At 38.5% G+C, this 26,178-nt stretch overlaps 1 protein-coding gene across 4 annotated transcripts in view; it reads left to right on the top strand.

Annotated features, from left to right (window-relative positions):
• Nucleotides 1-15,320: 15,320 nt before the first annotated feature.
• LOC124222681 (uncharacterized) overlaps nt 15,321-26,178 on the top strand; it is a 96,384-nt gene continuing 85,526 nt past the window's right edge. For all 4 annotated transcript variants that reach the window (XR_006884082.2, XR_006884083.2, XR_006884081.2 and 1 more), the window contains exons 1-2: nt 15,321-16,623; nt 17,745-17,854. The gene's annotated coding sequence lies outside the window, so the exon portion shown is untranslated. The remainder of the gene's footprint in view (nt 16,624-17,744; nt 17,855-26,178) is intronic.

The raw sequence follows: 26,178 nt of genomic DNA on the forward strand, positions 1-26,178 counted from the left end.
ATTATATTTTTCTCAGTTTATATATTATTTTTTTTTTTTTTTCAAGGTACAAATTTTTTCGTTTTTCAAAAATTTTTTTCTTCCAACTTTTCTTTCAAATTTTCATGGCGATGAAAATTATCGCAAAAAAAAACAAAAAACTCTTATTCCGGCTTGTTTTTTGTCCATTAGCTCGTGAACCTTTCCTTATTCTTTTTTTTAGTTATTTGCGAAATCAATTCGTCGCATTGCGGTTACGGTGAAAAAAAAAAAAAGGAAAATTAATAAAGTTCTTGATCAAAATTTTGCGCAAGTAACCAACTAAATTCTACTAACGATTTTACGGTCATTGAGGGTAACAAGAAAAAATTATTATGACATATAATTTACAAGTTAAAAATCATAAAAAAACGCGTCACCTAAATCGATCGAAAAATTCTGCCTCTCTGTCGAATTCTCGTCTCTCTATTAAAAGAAAAAAGAAGGATGAAAAGAAAAAAAAAAAAAAAAAAATCGGCGTAAAACAATTTTCGCAACGAATCATTACACCCCGGAATTTCGTGCACAGAAGGGCTTTCGAAACCCACACGGTGACTCTCCTGAGTCATTCGGGGGGAGGCGTAAATATAGGCCCTGATATAAAACAACCGGCCTACACCGTCAAAAAGCATTTCTCTCCCGTTCGTTCGATTAATTAATCTCACCTGGGGAATAATGCAGGGGTCTTGGATCGCGGAGGGGCGGGAAAGGGAGAAAGGGAGAGGAATGGACGGGGGTGGGGGGCTTAATTACACGTATGACTCGACGCAGGGTGCCGTAGGGTGACCGCCGTGCCCGATACCCTGGGGAATACGAGGGTGGCGCAGTCAGTCAGTTCCTAATGCACGATATTGTGCTTCGAATGACTCAGCGCGCCGCTCGGCGTCTGTCAGTTTGCTCATTAAGGCTGCCCGCTCGCACGGACCATATATATATACACAGATAAATACGCGCCGATCGGATGCGTGCCTATAGGGCATTCCACGTGTCGACCTTTTGAAATTCGATCCATTTTTGGCTACACTGAGAAAAATTTCATTTGTTACGGTAACTAGAAGAATTCGGTAAAACAGGTTTCGTTGGAAAAACTGTTCGAATATTGTTGGAATTACGAAAAACGATATATACGTATATATACTAATTGGGAAAAACGTTATCGTATATATTTATAAAAAGTATACGTTTTTTGGTAAAAACATTGAGGATGGAATCATTTGTAGAACCGAAAGTTGAAATTAAACGGAACATGGCAATTTTTCACGTCCATCATTTCGTTGGAAATTTCTTTAAGTTTTAAATTCATTCATTGATCCGTTTCTTGGATCATCGCGGGAATTTGTCGGACAGATCGACAAACCTGTTTTTTTTTATTCCAAAGATTCGAAAACATAAGGATTCGGTGAAATTGGAGAGCTTGATTTTCGAGTGAAGCCAAGACTTTTCTGATATCAACAAAGGTGATGAAAAGTAAAAAAAAGCGCTGAAAATATCTCGAGCCATTTCACAATTTGAGAAAATCTTGTACGGGCGAAAAATTTAGTGAAACACTTGATCTGTTCGATAATTTTTTAAAGGTTTTAATTCTTGGAATCGACTCTGAGAAAGGACAGTATTTTTTCTATTTCGTTGATTAGAAAGCGGAACATTTCCGAGATCTAATTCAAATGACCGAGTGAAAACATTTTTTTTTTCTTTGTTCTGAAAGATATTACATTGACCAAAAATTGTTACGTTCGATCAATTTTAAACAACAATTTCTCTTCAACGCGTCGTTTCAAATTACTTTAGACTGGTTGAAAAATTCAATAGATTTTCTACATCTGTCTCTGTGATGATTCATTTTAATTTTTTGCCACGAACATTTCCAATGTAACGAAAAAATGTTCCGCAGTAAATTTGTACGACAGAAGAGTTTTTTTTTTAATTAACTGAACCCGCGTAGGCTGAAGTCGAACGAATCTACCAAATTTCAAAAAATCTTGAAGTGATTTGAAACGAAGCTTCTATATCCAAGCTTTCGTATATTAGAAAAAAATTTAGTGCAGCTTGAAAATGTAAATATTTGATAAATATTTCTCGTAATTAAATTAGGAAAAAGTTTCAATCCTCGGCTATCGAACTCAATTCAACGTTCACTTTGTGCCAGTATTATGTCCTAAATGAAAAATACGAGTACCGGATTCGAAAATCCCAGAATTATAACGCGTTAATAGGGCGTGAAAAAATTAGACGACAACCTAATGTAAATTCAAATTGCCCGAATTTCACGTTTCCCGAACACCTAATTTTCGACCAATTTCAATTCCTTTACAATTTCTTCGATACTAGCAAGTCCAATTTTTGTCTGTGCAATTGCAAGGGAATATCCTGTACGTTGTCATACGTATGCATACCTGCGTCATTCGTGCGTGAAACAGAGCCGAATAGAACCAGCAATGCTGGGGTAGAGGAGGAGGACTCGAAACACGTATACGCACCTCGTAACCCGTCACTAAAACCATGAATACAAGCCTCTCCTCTCGAATCCCGTATCATGCATGCGTTGGAAACATTTTTTATTACCCCCGACGCATTATTCAAGCTTCAGAAATAATTTGAGCCGTCTACTTTTCGCAGCTTTTATTCACCCCGGGTTTTCAAATCGCGTTTGGAAAACGGTGACGTTTATTTGTTTTTATTTATTTTTTTTTCAGGACGACTGGATCTTCTTTCTCAAATTTGTCACACCTTTTTTGAGCACTATCGATTTAGCGTATTGTCAAAAATTGCGGGATTTCCTTAGCGTCGTTTCTTCGGATTCTTAATTTCCAAAAATCCAGAGGGGTGAAATTTTTGTCAATGACTTTCACGATGCCGTCAAACGTGTTCCTTGAAAAATGAGGAGTGGACAATTTTCCGATTTCTTCTTGGATCGTTCATCAGTTTCTTTTCCAATTTTTTAGGGACCTTCGATGAGAAAAAATTCACTTGTTACAGTAACTAGAAAAATTGAGTAAAACAGGTATCGTTAAAACATCTGTTTGAATTGTTGGAATTGCAAAAAAGAGATTTCGAGATTAGTAAAAGCTTTTTTTAAATTTTTTCTTTCCTTCTAGTCCGGGAAAAGAAATTTTCGGTCAAAATGACGCGTAGGTATAAAAAAAAGATAAGAATAAAAAAAAAAAAAAAAAAAAAAAAAACGACGAACGTCGGAGGGAGAAGAAATCAAGCCACGAAAACGGAGAGCGAGTCTTGTACATATTGCAGCGATAAGTTTCTCAAACGTTGAGACGAAAAATGGGGGGGGAATCTGCGTTTATGCCCGTAAATCTGGACGGAAACATCCGGGGTAAAATAAGGCCGCGGGATCCCGTTTCGCGGTCCTGAAATGAAGAGAGCTTTCCGTATCTCGGTTGTTTTAAATTTTAACGACGAGCTGTGTCGTTGATCGATGCCCGTCCCGCCAAATTCTCTTCCTCAGTCTCTTCCTCATATCCGAAAGATAACGCGTCGCTTCTCCCGGACCTCCGCGTCACTTCCGGTATCCGAAAACGGACTTTTTATTTTAAAGAAAGAGATTCCGTCTGCAGACCACTTGTCGAGACCGTTTCGTTTCAATTTTGACGCGTTTAAATCGGTACCAAAAACAGAAAAAAAAAAAAAACGACTCCCGCAAAAAAGACCCAATCAAAGAAGATCAGACAAAAATAGCCTAATAAAAAATAACTCGTGCAAAAATAAATTGCGCAAAGATAACCTGATAAAAAATAACTCACACAAAAATGAACCACACTAAAATAACTTGCACAAGAACGATTCAATCAAAAATGACCACACGAGAATAACTTGATCACAAATAAACCGCACAAAAGTGACTTATGATAAAAAAAAAATTTGTAATTAATTTGTAATTTATTTTTTTTATTCTTATACAAAAATAACGGTAGTAATTTTTAAATTTATGTCCGGATCGAAAAACTCTTGAAATATATCGGATGTAAAATTTATTAAAGACCTATCGTTGATGATAAATTTTTGTAATAATTTCTCCGGCGAAAAAATCTATCCCGTTACTCATTTTTCACATAACATTTCGTCGTACCGATACAGTGACGGTGAAAAGAACAAATGCGAGTTAATTCAAGCCGAGTTTCATCGATTTTGTGTTCTTGAATGCGGCAAATGATTTGAAATCCTCGTAACGAAAGTTGGTGTATAACAAGATACGTTTCAATCAGTATCAGATTCTCCGATGAGACGGGTTTGAATTGAAAAAAAAAAAAATATATCCGAAGCATTATCACAATGGCACAGATCAAGCCCGGAATCGGATCGCGTAATTATCACGCAACCGTAACTAAGCACAATGGGCTGTTTGATGAATGGATTATTATGCCAGATCGAGAATGGCGAGACTGCTAGATTCTTCATTCTCGAATCGAATGATCCACTGTTGTACAATAATAACATATCTCTGGAAGTACGAAGAACGCCGTCGTGTTTCGTTCTCTCTGTCGATTATCACGTGTCAGATTTCCTCTGACGGAAAGTCGATACGCAAAAGTGCAACTTTGTGTTACTTCGCCTGCTAACTGCATGTATAAATTTCACAATGCACGATTTCTCATTCAATAATCGTTCGCTTCTGCTCACAATTTTTCTCAATTAATCAGCCAGTCAGTCAATCAGTGAAAAGTTTTAACCTGCTGCTGTTTTATGCAAAGTATCTAAAATTTGAACAGATGAATTTGATTAAAAATTTTCGTCCATTATTCGGAAGTTTGTTACTGACTGTGACAGAATTTTTTTCTCCAAAATATCTTTGGAGAAATCAAACCTGATGAATGAGACTGATTAATTTGTATTAAGAGTTAAGAAATAAAAAATCTCTCGTTTTAATATACCTATTGATTCATTATTGCTTGAAGATTTGAATAAATAAATGAAGTTTTCGTTACTATCAAGAATCGTTGTTTGTTCTTCTTCTGATTCATGAATTTAATATTATTTCCAATTACACTGAGAAAAAATTTCATTTGTTACATTTCCGGTAACGGCTAGAAAACTAATTTTCATTACTTAATTACCTAATCTGACAAAAATTAGCGAACAACTTTAGTTCCCTCGAGTGAATTGATCACGCGATAAATTTCAGTCGGCCAGTTTCCTGCAATATCAAGTTTCACCATTCGGCACTCGACGTGATAATAATTAAATCTTCGTATCCTGCAGGTTTAATCGGTCGAACTGCGGACGTCGTTGAACCGACAACGTCGATATGTCGTGTGGATGGCTGTAAATGATTTAAGAGCGAGTATTGTGCCAGCGCCACGTTTCGCGTTACAGCGACTACCTAAACACCTAGAGGTATGAGGTACGGATTATATGGGAACCCATAGAGCTCGGTATTCGGAGGACGGCAACGCGTCGTCTTTATCACGTGCCTCTAGACCCCTCTGTTATTATTATTATCATTGTCGTCACAGCTATTATCATTATTATTGACCTCTGCAGTATTCATCCTTTGACCGTCCTTCGGAAACTCGAAGATTATATGATTAAAATACGGCTTATCTAGGTACTTCGGTTCCCATGTTTAGAGGATTAGTTACATTTCGGTTGAATTAAAAAATTAAAATAACTTGTGGGAAAATTGACGATTGAAAATAGTTATCATCGTTCATATTTTACATGTCCCTGATGTAGATTCTTGACAAACGTGAGACAGAAAAAAAAAATAATCTATCAAAAATTTGAGTTTGAAAGTTTTTTATCTGGAATTTTAGTAGATTTTCGTATATATTTGGTTTAGTACCGAATGAGATCTTTTTTTTTTTTTCCTACTTTTCAGAGCGGTTCGAATTTCTAAACGCACTTCGTCACGGGACTGATTATCTCAAAATTACTATGACGAAATAAACAATTTTTGAAAACTTTTCGAGCATCATTCGTAAATGATAAACCGTAAAAAATGTACAATATTTATACTGAAAGACATTCGTACGAAAAAAAATAATCAGACCCATTTTCTGGGTTCTACCGATTCAGTTTGAACAAAACTATCAATCGAATTGAAATCGGCAAGATTCAAATCTGTCACTATTTTCACAACACATGTTAAAATTCGTATTTCAAAATCGCCTTTGCAAATTCGCGCGACGATATTTTTTTTTGTCCAATGTGAAAAGATTCGTCATTAATTATGTTTGGAAAAAAATTTCACAGTGAGCGAACGATATTGAAATAATTTTTTCTTCAAATAATACTGAAAATATAATTTTAATAAAAATATTTTTACTAATAAAACTGTTCTATCAAATAGATTTAAATAATTTAATAATTTGAAATTAATCGTCTGGAGAAAATTGAGCACCACGTATTCGTGTCGCTCGTGTGTCTCTCTCTCTCTCTCTCTCTCTCTCTCTCCTTATCTCCGCTTTGCCTCTCTCTCTCGCCTTCTCGTTTACATTCATCGTTTTTTTATTTATCTATTTTTTTCTTCCACACAGCAGGGCACGTGTCACGTCGTCGAGTCACTCGTGGAGCGAACGCGTGCCACGGTTCTCATTGACTCACGCCGCACGCTGCCATCGGTTAAAAGTGCTGTTGTTTTATTGCAGACATGTCAGTGTGTATCCACGGTCTTAAGTCTCGTCTGACGCATCGCCGCGGGCCCCAAAACCTGCATTCCTGACCCTCCTTTTTAACCCTTTTTTCATGTCGCCATTCACTCTCCGGCAAAGATACACTAATTAGTCGGGAGTTTAGGTGATTCAAAAAAAAAAAATCGTCGCATACAAGATCGAAAAATACTTCCGAGATTCGTTGATCGATTCGAAATTCGTCGAAGGGATGTTTTTTTTACAGTGGAAACAGTTTTCGGAATTTTTTAACCTTCATTTTTCTTGTTTGTGTATACAGGGGTATTCCAAGTCAAATAGGACGATCGGTTTCCCCGAACCATTTTAATCTAATTACCTTTTCACACAATCAAGTACATATCGAAAGGATGAACTTTGAATTTTATCAAATTTTTTCGACAAATGATTTCTTCACGAGAACTCCTCGAATAAATTGATTTCGACAATGTTTTGATTTTTCGCGCCTACGTAGCTTGAAACCTGAACGACGTGTGGAAAAAGTTACTTCGTGAAAATTTTAGATTCTCTCGCGAACTTCTCGAGAGTATTTTTTTCGGATTTTTCATACCCCGTTTCAGTGTAGTTTTGATATAAAATGCGCGCAAGTTATTCGTAACCGAAAAGTGCCGGAATCAAATGGGCTACAATTTACACACAGCGTGCCTTCGTCGATGCGAAAGGTTTTCAGCAAACTTCACAGTGTGCGGTGAAGTTGTTCGGAAGATATATCAAGGAATATTCACGCAGCGGCGAGAATTCGGTTCAAACTTGACGCCGCCGCGAGTAGTTCGCTTGCCCTCCGCGTGGCGCTGCTGCGCGCTCGAGAGCGATCTTCAATTGTTACGCGTCTTGTTTATAATCTCGATTGTCGACTTTTTCTCGAGGAGTTTACTGCGGCTTGTCGTTTATCAAGATTCGTTTACTTCGGCCGGTCGTTTATCAAGATTCCCGACACGACGTGTGAATTCCGAAGCAGACTCATCCAAGGTAAGAATTCGACGATTCGTTGCGTATCGAAACACCGACTGTATAACTTTTACCGTTCGCACCGCCGCGTTGTGTCGCGTGTGGATGAGAAATGTCGCAGTTCCGTGTACGCTGTTACTCGTGATTTTCGAACTGCTTTTCCGCCCACTACGAAACTTGTAGACGATCTTTGGCATTGAAAAAGACACGCTGTGTAAAAATTTCAGCCAATTAGATTCCGGGCACTGTTGTGCTACGGAAGATTTTACAGGATTTCTCGTCAAAACTATACTTTAACGGGGCATGTAAGATCGCACAAAATTGTTCTTAGAAATTTCATACAAAGATGCAAGCCTTTCGTATAGAAACTTTTTCCACGTGTAATCTAAATTTCAAGCTACGTTGACTTGAGAAAATGAGAAATCGTCAAAAGTTAATTTTCCGACTAGCTGTGGTGAGAAAATTCGTGGTCAGGAAGATCTGAAAAAATTCAGTTCTGATGCTTTCAATACCAACTTCAAGTGAGTAAAAGAGCGAAAACAACAAAAATCTCGTTCTTTCGTTCGATTTGACTAATCCTCCATTATACACCCTGATTATAACTGTGTAACTGTAATGAACAGTGAATTTTCGACAGTGTTCAATAATCTTATGCACCTGTTTTTTGCTATTGAAAATTATCGAGATAAGCTCCGGGCAAAGTTATGCAGTTCTATCAGTGCCAACAAAATTTTGATTAGACGATAATTCATTTCCACCCCGTTCAGTCACGTCCCAGGAATGCGGAAGAAATGAAAACTCAAATTGTAATAAAGCGTCCGAAAATACCGGCATTTTATGAAACCTACCCCAAAATATTTGGCAATATTTTGTCAAATTCTTTGACCCCTCGATTGCCGAAAATACGATACATTAATTAACGGCCCCTGGAGTAGGTGCTTGCGGTCAATGCAGGGGTGAAATTGGGGCTCCCATAAAATCGAACCACCCACTTGATAACACCGTTGGAATCGCGAAACCACAAAAAAAAAAAAAAATACGAAAGAAAATAATTGAGCGCAAAACGAAACAACGCAAATTCGGCGCGATTGCTTGAAATTTTTTTGTTCATCATTGTATTTTATTATCATAACCTAGTTAATAAAATAATTAGTTTTGAATAGTAATAATGCTAAAAAGTTGTCAAAAAATTGTTTGAACAAAAATTTGTTCAACAAATCTCTGGTAAAATTTTTTTTATTTCATATTAAATGAATTCATTGATTTCTCTGAATACTTATGAAATTTTTTGGAATTTTTCGTGATTCGATAATTCAGGAATCTTGATCCATTTTTCAGAATTCTAAAAATCACTTTATTTTCAGAATCCAATGTAGGTAAAAAATTATTAAGAAAGAAACTACCATAAAACTACAACTTATATCAATTTAAAAATCTTTATTAGGAACTTCAGTTACACGCATCGCAATCAAATAAATTCCCCCCACTACACGAACGCTATTTTCCGCCAAGTTTTAAAACTTTCCCTTCAACCAGAATTTTCGAACCCGAAACTGGCCGCAACCGGAACCGAAACCAAAACTTCGATCGATTTTTATTTCGATACTTTTCGTAAATGGTCTCGAATTTACAAACATGCAAAAGTAGAATAAAGAAATATGAAATTGTCCGAAATTTTGATTTCCATTATTTTATTTTCACATGTTCGAAATTCGATATATCAGCCGTTCGAAATATTGACCCATCCAAGTTTTGACGCCCACCCCGTATTCCCAATTTTTTTCCTCGGAGAATGTATGCAATGTCTGAAAACCGCATGTAACGAGACGAAAATCGCACATGCAAGGGGGAGAATATCCGAAAAAGAAAAAACGGGATAAGCTTGCCACGTATCGATACGCCCGGGACTGTGAGCCGAGCTTTTTCTTCACCCGCCGCAAGCTCTTCGTCCTCCTCCTCCTCCTCCTCCTCCTCCCCGGCGCGTTAACTTGCTTCTGTTGGCCGGAGTCCTGCAATAATATCGAATGTGTAGAACTTCCGGGAGGAAATCTAATAATGTCGATCATTTTCTTCCTCTCTCTCTCTCTCTCTCTCTCTCTTTCGAATTTATACGCACGGTCTAGTACCCCCCATCTCGAACTTTCTAGAACTTTCTCGAATCAATTATTATCATTATCATCATCATCATCATCATCAGTATTATTATTATTATCATTATCATTATTATCATTATTATGGTCATTATTATAATTACTATTATTTTCATTATTATGTATGTTACTATTATCTTTATCGTTGCTCAAATTTTCTCATGATCTTCCCTGCTCTCTACATCCCCTTTATTCTCTTTTCTATATTTACTCAATTTTCTCTGTAAATTAGCGTAGTTAGTTTATTAAGATATCCGATCGTGTATACTATTGCTCATATATACCCAAGGGTCTCCGCCCTAGTATAATAAATAAATCTTCTATTCTGTTCTATTCTCTCGGTCTTTTTTTTTTTTTTTTCTTCGTACTTTTCTAAGACCCGTTTCCGTTTTCACCTCTTGTCTCGCCATAGCTATATGAACATGTATATCTGTCATCGCCAATTCTTTCTTCTTCCCGAATTTATCCAGTTCCGGGTACGCGAGATGCTCGTTTAAGCTTCGCGAACTTTGACATTTTGAAATCTCGAGTTATACGTCGTTTCTCGATTTGTCTGGCGTTGCTATTGTGTTTATCGCTTCGCAGCAGTTCGAAATCCGCCGTTTCCAGTCATCGAGTTTCTCGTCTTCTACACATTACATCGCGAAATGTAACAAATGTGTATCCATTGTTTCCACGATCAGGTACGTCTGTTTTACTTCCAAAAACCTCTCCGCGCTCTGTTGAATTTCAAGCTTATATTCCTCAATCAAATTACGGAATGAGCAATTGTTTTCATTCACATCTCGATCGATATTGAAAAGTGTTTGGCTTTTCTAATTCCAAGACTTATTTTGGCACTTGTAGCAAAGTCTTCAATTACAGTCTTCTTCCTCAAACTTTTAAAGCTTCTTTTCTCAACACAAAATACTTGTTGATAGTATTTAACGCGGTACTTCACTTTACAAGTTGCTTGGGTAAAAAAAATTTCAATAAATATATTCGACTACAAATTTTTTGCAGGAACAAAAATTCTTCCGCCATTTATAAAACCACCGATCCATGGTTACCAAAAGCTTTTCTTTTCATCATAGCCGAACTTTAGCAAAGTTACGGTTTCAGGAATTGAATTTTCAGACGAACGGATTTAACGACGATTACTGAAAGTGAATTTTCGGTTTCATAAATATGAATTTGAAGAAATATGCAGAGGATGTGCTGCAGGTTTTCAGAATTGGAGAAATGCCAGGGAAGAAATCTTGCTGACAAATTACGAGCATTGGCGACCGGCGTCCCGGACAGATTCGACGGGGTAAAAATAAGGGCAGTCGAAGTTGCCCGGATTCTTACTTATAACTCACAAGGCGGTGGCAAAAAATATGTTACGTCCACCGCCTTTTTACCGACTCGGTATAATAATAAAAATTCGGCGGACAGTGACTCAATTTTATTTCCGAGCTCTGGAGATTATTTGAAACATGAAAACGGGGCCGAGAAATTTTCGTCATGTGTGGGAAAGACGCGGTTGAAACTTGGCGCCCATTTGGCGGGGCTTTCTTTTTTAGATCCTTGTGTCCCGGTAATGACTCGATACCCACTCGCGTAATAACGGGCGAGCAATGGATAGGAGGATGCCTGTCTAGACGGTCGAAAAAACTCCACAACGTTCCACGGACTTATGATATTCCGAAATGAAAATACAAGAGAATGCGATTTTTCACCATTACGTATTTCATGGGGGAATTGGGCTCCGTCATGCGATTATGGTGATAAATCTTCGACCCTGCTGACGAGATTTTTCTGCACTTGATCAGAATTTGATGTTTGAATTCATCTTAGGTTGAACATTGGTGGAATTATGTGAAAAGAAAATAATCTTACCTTCGTCAAGAGCATTTTAATTTTCATTTCGGAATCTTGTCACAGATGAAGATTGCACAATTCAAAATGACTGGACGAGTATTGATGATTTTCAGGATTTCAGTAAGTTCTGATTCGCATACGAATCGATTGTTTTCAAGTTTTCTTGTAGTCCTAACATTTTTTAAATTCCACGATGAAATCGATTTCAAGGAGTTTTTTCAGTCACCAATTTTTAATCCAATGCCAAAATCTTGATTTTGGAAGATACATTCCAGTATTAAAGAGCCAATACATTTTTCGGTCTGAAAATTTTATTTCAGAAATGCATATGACTGTCTGGTAAATAGTTTAAAAAAATTATTAACAGTAATTCTGAACCCTTGAATAAAAATTCGGGATCAACGACCGAGAAATTGTCGAAAAAAAAAAAAAAAAACAAGAAATATTATACTAAAAACCGAAACCAGTTCGTTACCATTTTCAGTATAATTTTTTCCTCGAATTCTATGATCAAACGAATATCAAAGATCATTTTCCATTCCCGAACTATGGAATTTTCGTTTTCCCCAGCTTAGTTGCGATCAAAGCTGACCCTTCAACTCCTTGGTCCGGGTTCCAGTGAACGTTGATACGTATTTCTCGTCGGGTAATTTTGCGAGGACGTTGCGACTACGTTTCCCGCAGAGAATGAAGGGGCGAAGAGCTAGAGGGCTCGGGATTTCGTGGACAGGCCGTCGTCTAATTCCGGCGGGTTCGCATGTCCCAGGGACGTTAGGGGGCTTCCATCCCTTCGTCCTCCTCCGCGCAGGCGAAATGTTCGAAATGAGCTATTAAAACAGGCCCGAGAGACTCTGGAGTGCGCCTGGCCCAGGGCACTCTCGCAAATAGCTTGAAAACACGAATTGCATTGCCCCGGGTCACCCCCTCCCCCCTTTTGCGCCGCCCCCCCCCCCCCCCCCCCCCCCACGTCCCGCTCTCTCTCTCTCTTACTCTTCGTGTATCTGCTCGCGCTTTGCCTGCAGCTCGAACAGCACCGCACAGACCGCAGGTAAATGTACCTACCAGAGATCAAGATCGGGGTCACGAGGAATCCTGGCCTCTCCAGAAGACGGGGTGCTCGGTAAGAAATGGCGGGTAAGAAGTCAGCTGCAACGTAAATGGAAACCCAACAGCGGGAGCTTGTCTTCTTCGTAACGACATCTTTCCAAGTTACGGAGAAAATTTTCGTTGGTTTTGAAAGACTCGAGCTTTTGATCTCTGTTATTAATCACGCTGAGAGAAATTTTTAGTTACGGTTACCGCTCAGTTTTGAACTATTTTCAGTTTTTGTTACAATCGAAAAATATAGTTCTAGATAGAGGATGAAAATTAGTTCCGTTACTATTCTTTCTCATTACGATCACTGTTGCTAGATTTTCTTGCAACTGTTGCGAAAATTTAATGCTTGTGCAAGTATAAATTGACGTTAAGGCCTTACTTAACTAAAAGAGTGGAGCAAACCTTACAAACTGATTTTGCGTCGCAATGACCAAAAAAGGATCGACGATAGCGCAAAACGGTTACGCGTACCTCGTTTTTCGTAATTCCAACAATATTCAAACAGTTTTTTCAACGCTACTTGTTTTACTAAATTTTTCTAGTCACTGTAACAAATGAAATTTTCCTCAGCGCACATCGTCGTTACATCGCTACATCGGTCATCAATGGTTCAATTTCGTCCTGTCAATTACGGACTATTGGAGAAGTTGCTTGAACGTAGGGTTCAAGTAGGTGTTCCTAATTTTTTTCAATATGCGATGTCAACTTGAATTCAAACGTTCAAAAAGCTCTCATTATTATACGATGATCGCTACTGAACATACCTACTGTCCCAAAGTTACAAGGAGTAACTATTAACCAAACGATTCTAATTGAAACGAGATTTGACTCGCGAGTTTATTTGATACAATTTTATATCCCAATACCCTGATTGAACGATACCGAAGAGCAACTGGCTCTTTCGATTCTTGATTCACAAAAGTACCTGACTTGTTTCACCGCTGTTTCAAAGCTAGCAACGTCGATGCTGCAGGGTAATTACTAGTCCGTTTGAGTGCTTTGTCGAGTTCCCTTTTGTAGGTGATAAATAAAAAACAAAAAACAGCAACAACATTATACACGTACCGTACGTGTTGACGTCAAGGGGTAGGATGATACGCATGTAGACGGGGGCATAACGTTACGCCGCAGAATCTGTTGTCCCATCAAATGACAACGCGCGATACACTCGGAGACATGATGTGCGCGATGCAATTGCCTGATAATTAGATTCCCTTCTGGTCAAATGGCATAACTGAAATAACAGTCACGCGTCAGCAGCTGACGTGTAATTACCGGCTTTATTATATCGCTGTAATTATCCCTGACTCCGATCGCCATTCTTAATGTTATTACTGCCGTCACAATGAGTATTGGTGTCTGTTATCATCCTGGTTGGGGGGCGCATTTATTGCTAGATGTTTTGACGATGAAGTCTTTATTATGACGTATAGAACTGCAGAAGCGCTGTCCAGATACTTGAATCAATTCCAACCATAGAAGACTTCGATTTGTGGAAAACGTCTAGGTATTGTTGACGTTTAATAGAATGACCTTTTACTAAATTTTAGTGAAAATTTTAGCTGTTTAAAGACGTCAAGAATCTCGACATTCCGAAGTATGATCGTGAGTCTGGTTTATCGATTTAGAAGATAAGACAATACAGGAAATGCCCACGTGTTACCAATTCGGTAAACTCATTCAGGGAAATCTGCCATGTTATCAGTGCTAAAGTCATGTCTTCATATCAGCAACGGGTATCCAGAAACCGCTACGTAGAACGCTATCCGTTGAATATTAGGGTGTGCAGGAGCAGCTCACCTTGCCGATGGCTCGAGACTCGTTTTAATGAAGCGGTAGTTTTGGCCGTTGGTGGAGTACAAGAAGTGGCCGTCAAGGGCAAGAGAACGCCAAAGAAGTCAAAGCACCCGACTCGGGACAAAAAAAAAAAAAAAGAAAAAGGAAAGCGAAGTAGAGGCTGCGGCACCGTTTAGTCGAGTCATAAAAACAGACTCGTTCCTTGTTGCCCGGAACCAAAGAAGGCACGTGTGTGGCTTTACCGAGCCGATGGGGCTATTGGACACACATTTTTATTAGTCATCTTGATAAATTGGTATCAAGTATCAACCATCCAACGGCCACAACATCGCCATTGTCACTCCGGATGTATGACTATGTGGACTCACGTTCCGCATCGTCTGCATCACGCATGTGGTCCTGGGCAAACGTCAAGATCGGAGATACCGAAATGAGTGGCGCGGTATCACCACCGCCAAAACTGATCTGACGCATGGATTTAACCGGGTGTTTGATGCGTAAGCAGAAATTGGAAAGTTAAACGGTATTCAAAGTGATAAACACCCCAAAAGTGTCGTTTCAAAGGCAACTGCAACGTTTCGGAAACTGTAGAGCGTCAAAACTTCGTCTTCAAGGTTGAATTCAAGGTACACACAAGTGAGGGAGAATAACGATCACTGCTGTATACAGACTGTACAAAAACAAATTACGTAATCCGCATATTGGCATACGACTATAGTGTATAATTCTGTAGATTCCGAACCGAGAATCTCCGGTCTTGATAATCACAAATTGTGATGAGCCAGTCTCGAATTCCCGCAGAGTGGGCACGGCCAGCATTCAGTCAAGTCGATACCGAGGTGAACTAATTGGTGGTAGATCATCGGATCACGAGACAAAGCTTAACTCCATTACTGTAGTATATTAACGGTATCGAGTGAAGAGGAACTTGTGTAAACACGATCGTGAATATACGTATCGCAAAGGCGTAGAGGTGATCAAAACAATCTTCCAAAGGACACACGAACCTTCGACGTCAACACCTTTCCAGCGATATGTTTTCCGTTACACGAAATGCGACAGTGCTGCAGTGTATCAAAGTCTCGAATCCAGTGTGGGTCGGTCACACCGTGGAATGGGAGTAAGCGGTTTGAGGTGCCTTGGGCTTCAAAGTACCGGCTACCCAAGGCAGACGTGAACCCAAAGGCATGGATTGGTGGCCTAATCGTCGGGTGGGTTTTTTTACGACCGTTGGGTTTAACTTTTTTCTTCCCACTTGTATATTTTTCAAGCTTGAACGCCTAGGCAGGTGAGAGTGCGCAGGTGTAATCAAACCTTTCATGCTGTCAGGTACTCGCCGTAACGGGCGTAACACGCGTTGAAGTAGTAAAACGATCGGGGTTGTGGTTGTGTTGTTGTGTCTGTGCATAGCGAATAGGATGTCGTACCTTGGGCAATAGCGACACGCGTTTTTACTCTGTGGATTCGAACGGGCCTGAGGGGATGAAAAATTCATTAACTTGCAAATGTCAAGGCTTGGGTGTTTTTATTAACTTGACGAGTCATCGGTGGCCCGTGATCTAAATCAGTGTTCGACGCTTCTGTTGGGTATAATGCTCGGATGATTTAATCGAATGTTTTCGTGTTTTGAAACGAAGCGAAGTGAGCAAACTATGGATTCTTGAAGTGACTCAAAGAGATCGAAAATAACCAGACGATGTGGAGTAACTTGGGTAACTCTACAAACATGAGTAAATTAAAATTCGGATGAATCAACATCGGTCCGTTAAGTGACCACGTAACTCAAACTGAACATGAACTGTTTAAATCATTCCATGTAAAATTGAACTAGCAATTTAATTAGCTTGACCTCGTGTGAGTTCAATCGCATTGACATGACTTTACGTGACCTAAGCTAATGGGTATTAAGTGATACTGTGATTCAAGTTGAATGATTGAGTTATATGATATCTAGAGACCTGGCAAGTGGAGTTCAATGACTTTACGCAACTTTGAGTGACTTGGATCAAGTTTCCACGCGTAATCACAAGTGATTTTAAGTGACTTCAGGATAATTTCAATCAACCTCGCGAGACGTTATCAAGTGCCTGTAAGTGGATTTGGAAGTGATTCCAAAACGATGACACCTTATTGTAAGTACAAAACGGCCACTTTAAAAGTATATTTTTATACATTCTTGATTTCCATTCGGTGTCGCAGTCTTTATTTCAGGAACTGATCTTAGAATTGTGCAAAAATTGAGGGTAAAATTGGAAACAGAGGAAAAGTATTGACTGTTGTTAGAAAAGCGGGTTCCTTCACTGAGAAATTTTCAGTTCCGGTTACCGCTCAGTCCTTAACTATTTTCAGTTTTTGCCACAATCGAAAAATATAATTCCAGGTAGAGAATGAAAATTAGTTTTCTTGCTGTTACCAGAAAGTCTAGTATCCGTTACTATTCTTACTCATTACGATCGCTGTTGCTATATTTTCTTGCTGCTGTTGCGAAAATTTAATGCTTGCGCTAGAATAAATTGACGTTAAGGCCTTTTTTAACGATACCTCTCTTACTCAACTTTTCTAGTTACTGTAACAAATGAAATTTTTCTCAGAGTTGGTCTTGGGATCGTTGACTCGCAGGTTTCTCGCGTGGCGATGAATATTAATTTGGCGATTGATGCACCGCTCGGTTACGAGATCAAGTTAACCCCGTTTAACCTGAAGTGCAGCACACCTTGATTGTACAACGTTCGAGTCTCTTCGTGTCGGGGGGGATTTCCCCACAAAGCGTGAGCTCTTTACTCCGGTCTGTGCAATTATTATTGCACAACTGAACCTCCACACGTTTCGCATCCACACTCGACTCGACGGTAAACGATAATTAGATGGACGATCCTCTCGCAGAAATTGACGCAATTAGTCCAGATTGGCAGCCAACGCTGCTCTCTCATTATTGCAACCACACGCCGCTTTGAAAATTTCGCAAAATTCATTCGTCGTATTAATCTTGCGGATCGTTGTTGAAACGTGAAATTGAATTCTCTGTAATTTCAGCGATTTTCTTTATTTTTATAAATTTCTTTTCATCAGAAGAATAGGTTCGTAGTATCGTACTCATATTTTTCTCTTTCACCCCATCAATTCAAATTGAGTAAATTTGAACATCTATTTTCCGCTACTTTGATCCTGCAGACCGTAACCCTTAAAGATCAAACAGCTTTGGTATAACCCTCAAAGACGTTTCTAAAAATTGGAACATTTTTTTTTTTTTTAGAAACGAGTTATACGTTATTCCTGAACCGATACAAGCGTTCGGTTATTCGAAGTGCGGGACTAAATAAGAAACCCTAATCGACTCAGCTTGGTACTTGGAATATCGATTCTGTGAGTATAACGAGAAATGTGCCCGAAGCGCGAATCATGGCTATATATAATAATATAATACACACATCCTTACCGTCACGCGTCGCTTCACGCCCACATCGCCCACAATAAAGATGCTATCGTTCCGGACGTTCGAAATTTAAATATGAATTGCTTTATTAATATAAAATTTTTTTCTCAACTGTTCTTTTTTTTTTTTTTTAATTCTTTCTTTTACTACACCTCGCCGCCAATTGGTGGTTGTCAGAATGGCCATTCGTTAAAAAACCGTGGTTCTCATCCCCCCCCCCCCTTTTTTTTTATCTCTTTCAATGTCATCTCCTCATCGATCTCCACTCTCTTCGTAGCTTCCTATCTTACGCAAGTGTGTTGATGAAACGGGATTTTCACTTTCTTCGCTGAAGAGCCATAACCACAAATTTTACACCGTTGTAGCTTCTTTATTTTGTATTGATAAAAAATTTACCATACATTTCCCTCCACTCTGAATGTAGAAAATTCACTTCCTTTCTCATCGATTTTGAAAATTACTTTCCTTTGAAACCTGAACAACTTTTCTATTTTAAAACATTCCAAAATTCGTTTGAATTTCTTGTTTTCACACATCTTATATATTGAAATTTGATAACGACATAAAATTGGATAGTTGGAAGCATATAATTTATACCACTTTAAGAATGCTGGAAGCTTTCTGTTATTACGACATGATTTTTCTTTTTACGATAAAAATTCTGTTAAAGTTGAAAAAAAAAGTACAACGGATGACGTCTTACGATAAACATTGACATTTATTTCGCTTGAAAAACTTCCCGGAAGTTCACGACCCTTTTTCGGTAAAGGTTGTTGGAGTTGGCTCATTTTTTTTACGAAAGATGTGAAGAAAGTTTGAAGAAAACATGAAAAAAAAAAAAAAATTGGATATATCAATAAAGTCAATGCAAAGTTTGTACATACTTTTTACGAATTGACGAAAAAAAAAAACTTTGCTCTTCGAATGAGAGGTTAGAAAGCGTCGCATCTACTACAGAAAACCGTACCGAGTATATTCTCGACTTTTTTTTTTTGTACACCCTGCGCCATTACGGGGTGAAATTTCGACGATTTCTTAGAGACATCCAATAACCCGCCGCAGGCCAACACATCCATAGAACGGCGAGATACAGGCTCGGTTCTCTCTCCTCTCCGTGCTTCACCGCTTCTCTCGTTTTTTTTTCTCCCGTGAGAATATCGGGGGCGGAGGATTGCCCGGAGGCAAAACCGGGGTCCGTATGGCGCCGCGACGCGGCCTGCACGTCCTTTCTTTAGGTGGGACAACCGACCCCGAAGGGTACCTTATACTTGCTCCGAGTCACCAGCCGCTGATCGAGGCGGCCCTCCAGGTCGTTGGCCACGATTCAAACTTACGCCGATTGAATTTTAGTCAAGTGGATATTCGGGCGATAAAGGAGAGAGAGAGATGGAGAAGGGAAAAAAAGAGGTGTAAAATCGATTGACAGTCAGAAACGATACTGCCGAGGTGTCGATGCGTGTGTTTGATCGATCAATGCCTGCCGAAAGTGTAATATCTTTGTTAGAATTTTTCGTCAAACTTTTCTGTAGATAATTTTTGACGTACAGAGTGATTCAATTGAAACTCTGAGCATCGAAGGAGCCTAGTTGATGAATCGGGCCCTACCCTTCAGTCGATCTAACGAATCTTCAAGCATACCGGGACAGTTTCTTGAAACTTGAAAATCAACCGCGCATGCGCGAGATTTATCGGCTCTGCGCGCAGGCTGGCCATCCCGAGTTTTTAGCTGTCAAACTGTTTCTGCCGGCGATGTAGTTGATACGAATTTTCGAGGTTAGAATCTTAAATAATTGAGGCAGTGACTCGGAAAGGTTTGGGAAGCGTTTGTTGTTGGGTCGGAAAGTTGATTCTTCAAAGAACGGTCGGAATTCAATGCTTATGCTCTTTGAACATTCAAAGTACACATTTTGCGTACGTTGGCCCGCCTGCATCGCGGACAAGTATATCGCTGCGGGAAGATTTCGCGGACCAATGAGATTCAATTATTTGCAATCATACCTCAGGAGTTTCTTTTTTCAAAGAAAATGAAAATATTTAGATCAGTTCGAGCTTGAAGGCTCTGTTATTTATAGTTTCAACAATATTTTATAATTTTTTCATCGACCCTAATAACAAAATGGGGGCATGTCGTATACAAGTAGCGAACGACAACGTTTTCAATTCTTATCCGATTGATTTGAAATTTTGACACAATCTTTGAAACCCATTTATCGATTCGAGTTTGTGGCTAGATTCTTTTTATAGAAACTTTTCTAAAAACATTTTTGGTCGAAAACTGGAATTTTTCGTTCATAATCGTATATATTTGAAAAACAATTTTTTTCTCAACATTACAGCTACAAGCTCGAACCCAAAAATATGTTATCAAATCCAAAAAAACACTTTCTTTACGTTACAAGCTGGACAGCAATGTTAAGAGATGCTTTCATGCGCCATGCCGCCGTTTTGCTATTAAATATTAATGAAAAAATTTCGAAATGTTCCTGAAACTATGAACAACAAAGCCCTCAAACTCAAATTGCTCCAAGTGTTTCGATTTTTTGAAAAAAAAAAAATATCCTTGCCGCGTGAAATCGCACGCAACATTCAGGGACCTCAAGAAGCTACCTTCGACTCGTGAAGCGTTGGTAAACGATATGACTTATCGCTAAGCATTAATGCATAAGAGGGGCATCGACCTGCAGCCGAGCACAGTGTCAGGGTTCAAACGTCAATTACAGAGTGTAATTGGTCTAGCCGGCTAGAACAGTAGCAGCAGCAGCAGCCTTCGCCTTGGCCATCACCATTACCATCAGCATCGCAGCAGCTATTCTAGCCCCACTCGGTATCTGGGGATCTGGTAACAGGCCGGTGATCTCACCCTGTAAATGAAACGTGGAATAATTAACGAAAATACTCGGCTGACCGACCATCTCTTCTCTTAGTCTCCGGTCCTTCAGCGAGTCCTCTTGGTCCTTCGCTCCTTCGAGTCTCAAGCTTCAATTTAGAACTTGAGTCGGGTCTTTCAGCGTCTAGACTACTGGTAATGGCAAATAATACCTCTGTTTTTACTTTTTTTTTTTCGTTCAAAGGGTGAGTCGCGAGCTATCGTTACTTCTCCTCGTCCTGATACTGCGAGCTCAGGCTTAGAGTTTTGTATTTTCTGTTCACTCCTCGCTTGAATTCTCGTGTTGATAAATAACGGACCCTTCGGCTCGTCGTAGTTTTGCCTTTTCATTTCATGCGGGCACTTCAACTTACTTCGCGTCATTTTTGAATGGATTTGTTTATAAATTGATGCAACTTCGTACTTACCGAGTCTTTCCATCGCTTCAGTTACTCCATGTGAAACGTTGAAACGAACTCGAATTGAAAGGGCATCTACAGAAATTTTAGTTAATTTTTTTCTCGTGTGAAAAAAGTTTTTGAAATTTTAGAAGTCTTAGGTATGCATTTCTTACATCTTTTAGAGTAAATTTGACACTTTACATCCTTATTTAAATGTATCAGGGTGATGCGCAGAGTGCAATTTTAATAGAGTACAAAAAGGTAAAAATTCATTGCGCGCAAGGTTTCTCACTTAATATTTGTAGCATAGCATACGGATTTTTCTGGCACAATCTACTTGCAAATGCCCAAAACTTGTCATAGGATTATTTCAACAGCTTCATTTTTAAAAATTAGTCATTTTTCAATATAATATTTAGGGTATTTCACTACCAGTTGAGAATTCGGGTAAAATCCTATGACAACGTGTAAAAACAACTTAAAAAAAAAAAAAAAAATTGTAAAAATTGCATATGAATCGATCAGAAACTGTGGGAGAAACCTTGCGCGCAAGTTTGAAAAATCGATGGTCAGGAAAAATGTGCTCAACGTTTAAATTCTCATACAAATCAAAGGTTTTCGAAAATCGATACTGGTAAAATTTCAAAAAAACGACAGTCAATTTTTTGTCTATAAATGCCCTCTCAACGACTCTAACTCATCACGAGTGACTTCGAAGAACGACTAGAATTCTTCCTTTTTTCCAAGTTGACGTAACTTCGAGTGGCTGTAAATAGTTTCACCCCAACTTGGAGTGAATCGAAGCCACCTATCGCTAAGCGTTCAACTAAGTGTGCTCAACTCGAAGTGTAAATCGTTTGACCTCTCGCTGCTTGGCCGAAAATTATATCGCCAAAGTAAACTAATAACGCGCGTTCATCTCGTGCAAAAGATTTCTTACCGCACTTTTCGTTAATTAAATTTTTTCCACCCTCGCCATTAGACATCGCTCTTCTTGGAATTATACCTGCAACATATCCACTCAACTCGGAGCGCACCGAAACTGCAGTACAGCGGTAGCCAAGGTGGTTGGCTTCGTCTTACGCTATTCTTGAAAGTTAATTAGTCGGAGTGCCGGCACAAAGACTGTGACAGCACGTCCTGTAGCTACGAGGTACAATCACTCGGTGGGCAACCCCTGTTCTTTTATTTGCACGGGCGGTAACCTTATTTTGACCCCATTCTAATCTTGCGCGCAGCTTCTCTTAATCTGGCTCAAGCTGATCCCAGATGTTTTTTTTTTTTTTTTTTATGATTACGGATGTTGAAACAACGAATAAAGTACCAACGCTGAATGGAAACATGGGAAATCTGGTTTTCAAAATCCAGTAATAAAATAACTGAAGCAGGATCAACAATTTTTCGTGATAATCAACGGGGAAAAATTTTGAATGGATCAGTTCAACGGTTCAAAATTTTTTATTACATTTTTCTTCAATCTGAGGTAATGGAATCATGTGATATTTCGTATCACTTTTTCTAAATATACGATTACGTTTCTCCCAGTTTACATATTTATTTAAAAAAAAAAAGAAGTATAAATTTTTTGTTCTTGCGAAACTTTTTTTTATAATTTTCCTTTGAAAATCTTTGCAATTGGTTGCCGAACCCGATCAGTTTCAGATCTTTCAAGGTCAACCGTTCTGGATATCAGACAAACTCTACTTTCTTCATGGCGTCGAAAATTATGGTTAAAAATCTGTTTCTTCCCCAAACTATACGTCGAACGGCTCCCCAATAACGAGATATCGTATTTCTAATTCAGTCCGTCGATGAGGAGTGACTTCACGCGGATCAATACCGTACGTAAAACTCTATTGAAGATGAGAAATTCATGGAGTTGTAACGAGCGTCGACCGGAAACGGACGTCGGGCGTCTATACGAGGGCAATTAGGCGATGCACCGAGCAATGAATTAGGCAGTTCGGTTGGCGGATCCGTAATATCGGTGTCGCGTCTGGCAATCTTCTTTTCCCCTCGGTAATTCCGGGTTCTCTTCCCGGCCGAGAGTCCCGTGGGAATGATATACCGCAAGAAATTGAGTGAAAGAGACAAATATCATCATTTCCCTTGTCGTCGACGTAATCGTTGCTACGGGGGGTGGAAGCCCGGCAGCCGAAACGTTGCGGCAGAAACGCACCCGCCTCGGTGTAACTTTACCGTAGACACAACGTAAACACAACAACGCCGACACAATAGCCAATGAAGACGAGTTCTCATTGTGTTGGATACATTACGCTATCTACTCCCCCGCATCACCGCAAGGCACACGCATCGTGATTTTCACCAAGGCGCAGCTTCTCTAAACCCTCCAGCTATCCCATTTTCCTCGGAAGTCGTCACCGCTCGCGGAATCGAATTCGAAACGTCGATCCTTCGACAAAAACGATATTTGTTAACAAGGTAGGAAAAAAAAAGAATTATTTGTCAACTCGTTTGCTAATTAACCTTCGATTTCAACTCGTCGTTAGATTAATTTTTAAACTCTTGGCTCTCTACGTTGTACGCTATAAGAATTTATGCAAAAATTTGGGAGAGGAATGTGTATGTTTTTTTTTTTTTATTATCATTTCGAATCGTCGAACAAAAATGATGGGGACAGTAAATTTCATTATCTAATGAAAAGTGAACATTTATTCAAATCGATGCAATATCGGGCATTCCACGTCGATTTTATTTTTCTTCCAGGATTTTGTTATATTATGTGATAGTTGTGACCCCGATTTATTTCACAATTTTTCGAGCCATCGTTCCCGAGTTCTTGCAATCTCAAATTTTACGATACATGTTCGAAATCCACGAATTTTTTATCGATGATATGTCCAAATTGAAAAGTCGTATCAAGAAAAACAAGGATGTATTTGGATTCTTCTTGAATTCAACTTTTTGAAAAAAAATGTTTTAATATTTTCAAAACCGACATAACTGATGAAATTTTCATTCTCTTCTTTGAACTTCAGTTACGACAGTTTAAACGTTGCGTAAAGTTTTTCATACATGTTTTTTTTTCAAAAGCTTGGATTCAAGACAAATCCAAGCACCCCCTTGTTTTTGTTGATAGGATTTTTCAATTTGGAGACATCGTCGATCAAAAATTCGTGAATTTTGATCATCGTAAAATATGGGCTTAAAAAAATGGTGTGCCCTATATGTGTTTTCATTGTATTCGATGAATTCAACAATTATGTTTTTTTTTTTTTACTTTTCTTTCTCCTTTACAGTGCGTATAATTGCACAAAATTTTTCACCTCACCAAATAAGTTGCACATGCGAGTCTTCTACTTGTTTTTCAATTGCTATTTTTCCTTCACTCTATAAATAATAATATTCTAGGATAAAACAAAGTTTGGTGAAAAATCTTAAATAGCTTACCCGTGCCTATAATCTGACGATGATAATAACGCATCAAATTTTGCGAGAGTCATTGTTTTCTTTTTTTTTTTTTTTCTTCACGAAGAAAGTGAGTCAGCTTCCATTCTGGAGGTGAAAGATTTGAAAATTGGCTGCCAGCGGGTGGCCGGGAAATGAAAAATGAGCCGATTATACCGTTGAGGTAAAAAGTGGATCTTATTAGACAAGCGAGGAGTTAGCTGACAAGTGGTACATATGTGTATTACGCATATTATACGATATTTGTACACGAGGCAGGGGTGAAGTATGGTCGTTGAATTCACTGGTCCGTGCATCCAGTCAATTATTGTCTTATGCAGTGCGTGCGGGTAGCGGAGTTTATCACTTGTCGGAACAACGTGGCGAAGCCTGCAGGGGCAAAGATTAATTAATTAATTAACCCTGTGAAAGAGACTGACTCCGACGAGACTCGACGGTGTCTGGATGAAAAAATGTACCAATAAGACGTATCCGCTTTTTTCTCAGGGCTCCGTTCACGTGCTATTTATTCTAAAGTCAAGTATCGACTTATTTCCGAGTGAAATGTAAATTGAACCATAACGATCAAAGGAAAAATTTGGATTATTTATCTACGATACTCTTTCATTATATGGAAGAAAATATACCCTCGTCGATTATTATCTCATCCTTGGGCTGTTGTTCGAGGCTCAAAGTCGATGTCGAATTATTTACTTCGCTATTTTCAACCTGCTTCGATCTGCATGGGCAACTTGAAAAAAATTTCGGTGATTAAACAGCTTAATTAGGACGTTGCGTGATATCCAACAGTTTGGGAGTAAATATAACTTGCACACTGATTCACGCACACTCGAGTTACGTGGTAGGTATTTTACGTTAACGCTGGTTCTGGTAGAAATAAAAAATAAATAAATAACTAAATAAAACAACATCGATAATCACAGCGAGGAATGAATTTGAGCAGAATCGAAAAACGAATTTGCGGTGTTTAATTTTTGCGATTTTTTTTCCCGCCAAGTTTAGTGCAAAAAATCAAATCACGTCGATTGTTTCATCATTACGTAAAACAGATTGTGAGAATACTTTAATCATCAAAATTTCTATCGTTTTTTTTTCAGTTAATGTAAAACATCGGTACAAAACTTTCACTACCGTTCCTACGAAACTGTAACGAAATTTTTCTTCAATATACGGGAATTTAATCAAATAAAAGAAATAGGTGAAATTAAAAAAAAAAAAATCATGCTACAGGTATTATATTCTTTATCATGATTTGCAAAATGAAGAAGATAAGACTTAGAGAGAAATTAATAAATTGATTTTTTTTTTTGGCCTATACAATTTGCAAAATCAATTGATTTTTATCAATTACGCTTTACTTTTAAGATTTTCAACAATTTTTCGACCAGATATTGTATATTTTTTAAAACTGATTGGTATAGCCGGATAAGTTTTTCCACAATTTTATTTCAAGTTCGATATGACCAAAAAAAAAAAAAAAAACCAATTAATTTCTCTCCAAGTCTTGCCTTCTACATTTTGTAAATCATGATAAAAAATATAATACCTGTTGCATGAT

This window comes from Neodiprion pinetum, chromosome 7 (assembly GCF_021155775.2).
Source record: "Neodiprion pinetum isolate iyNeoPine1 chromosome 7, iyNeoPine1.2, whole genome shotgun sequence".
Classification (NCBI taxonomy): Eukaryota; Metazoa; Arthropoda; class Insecta; order Hymenoptera; family Diprionidae; genus Neodiprion; species Neodiprion pinetum.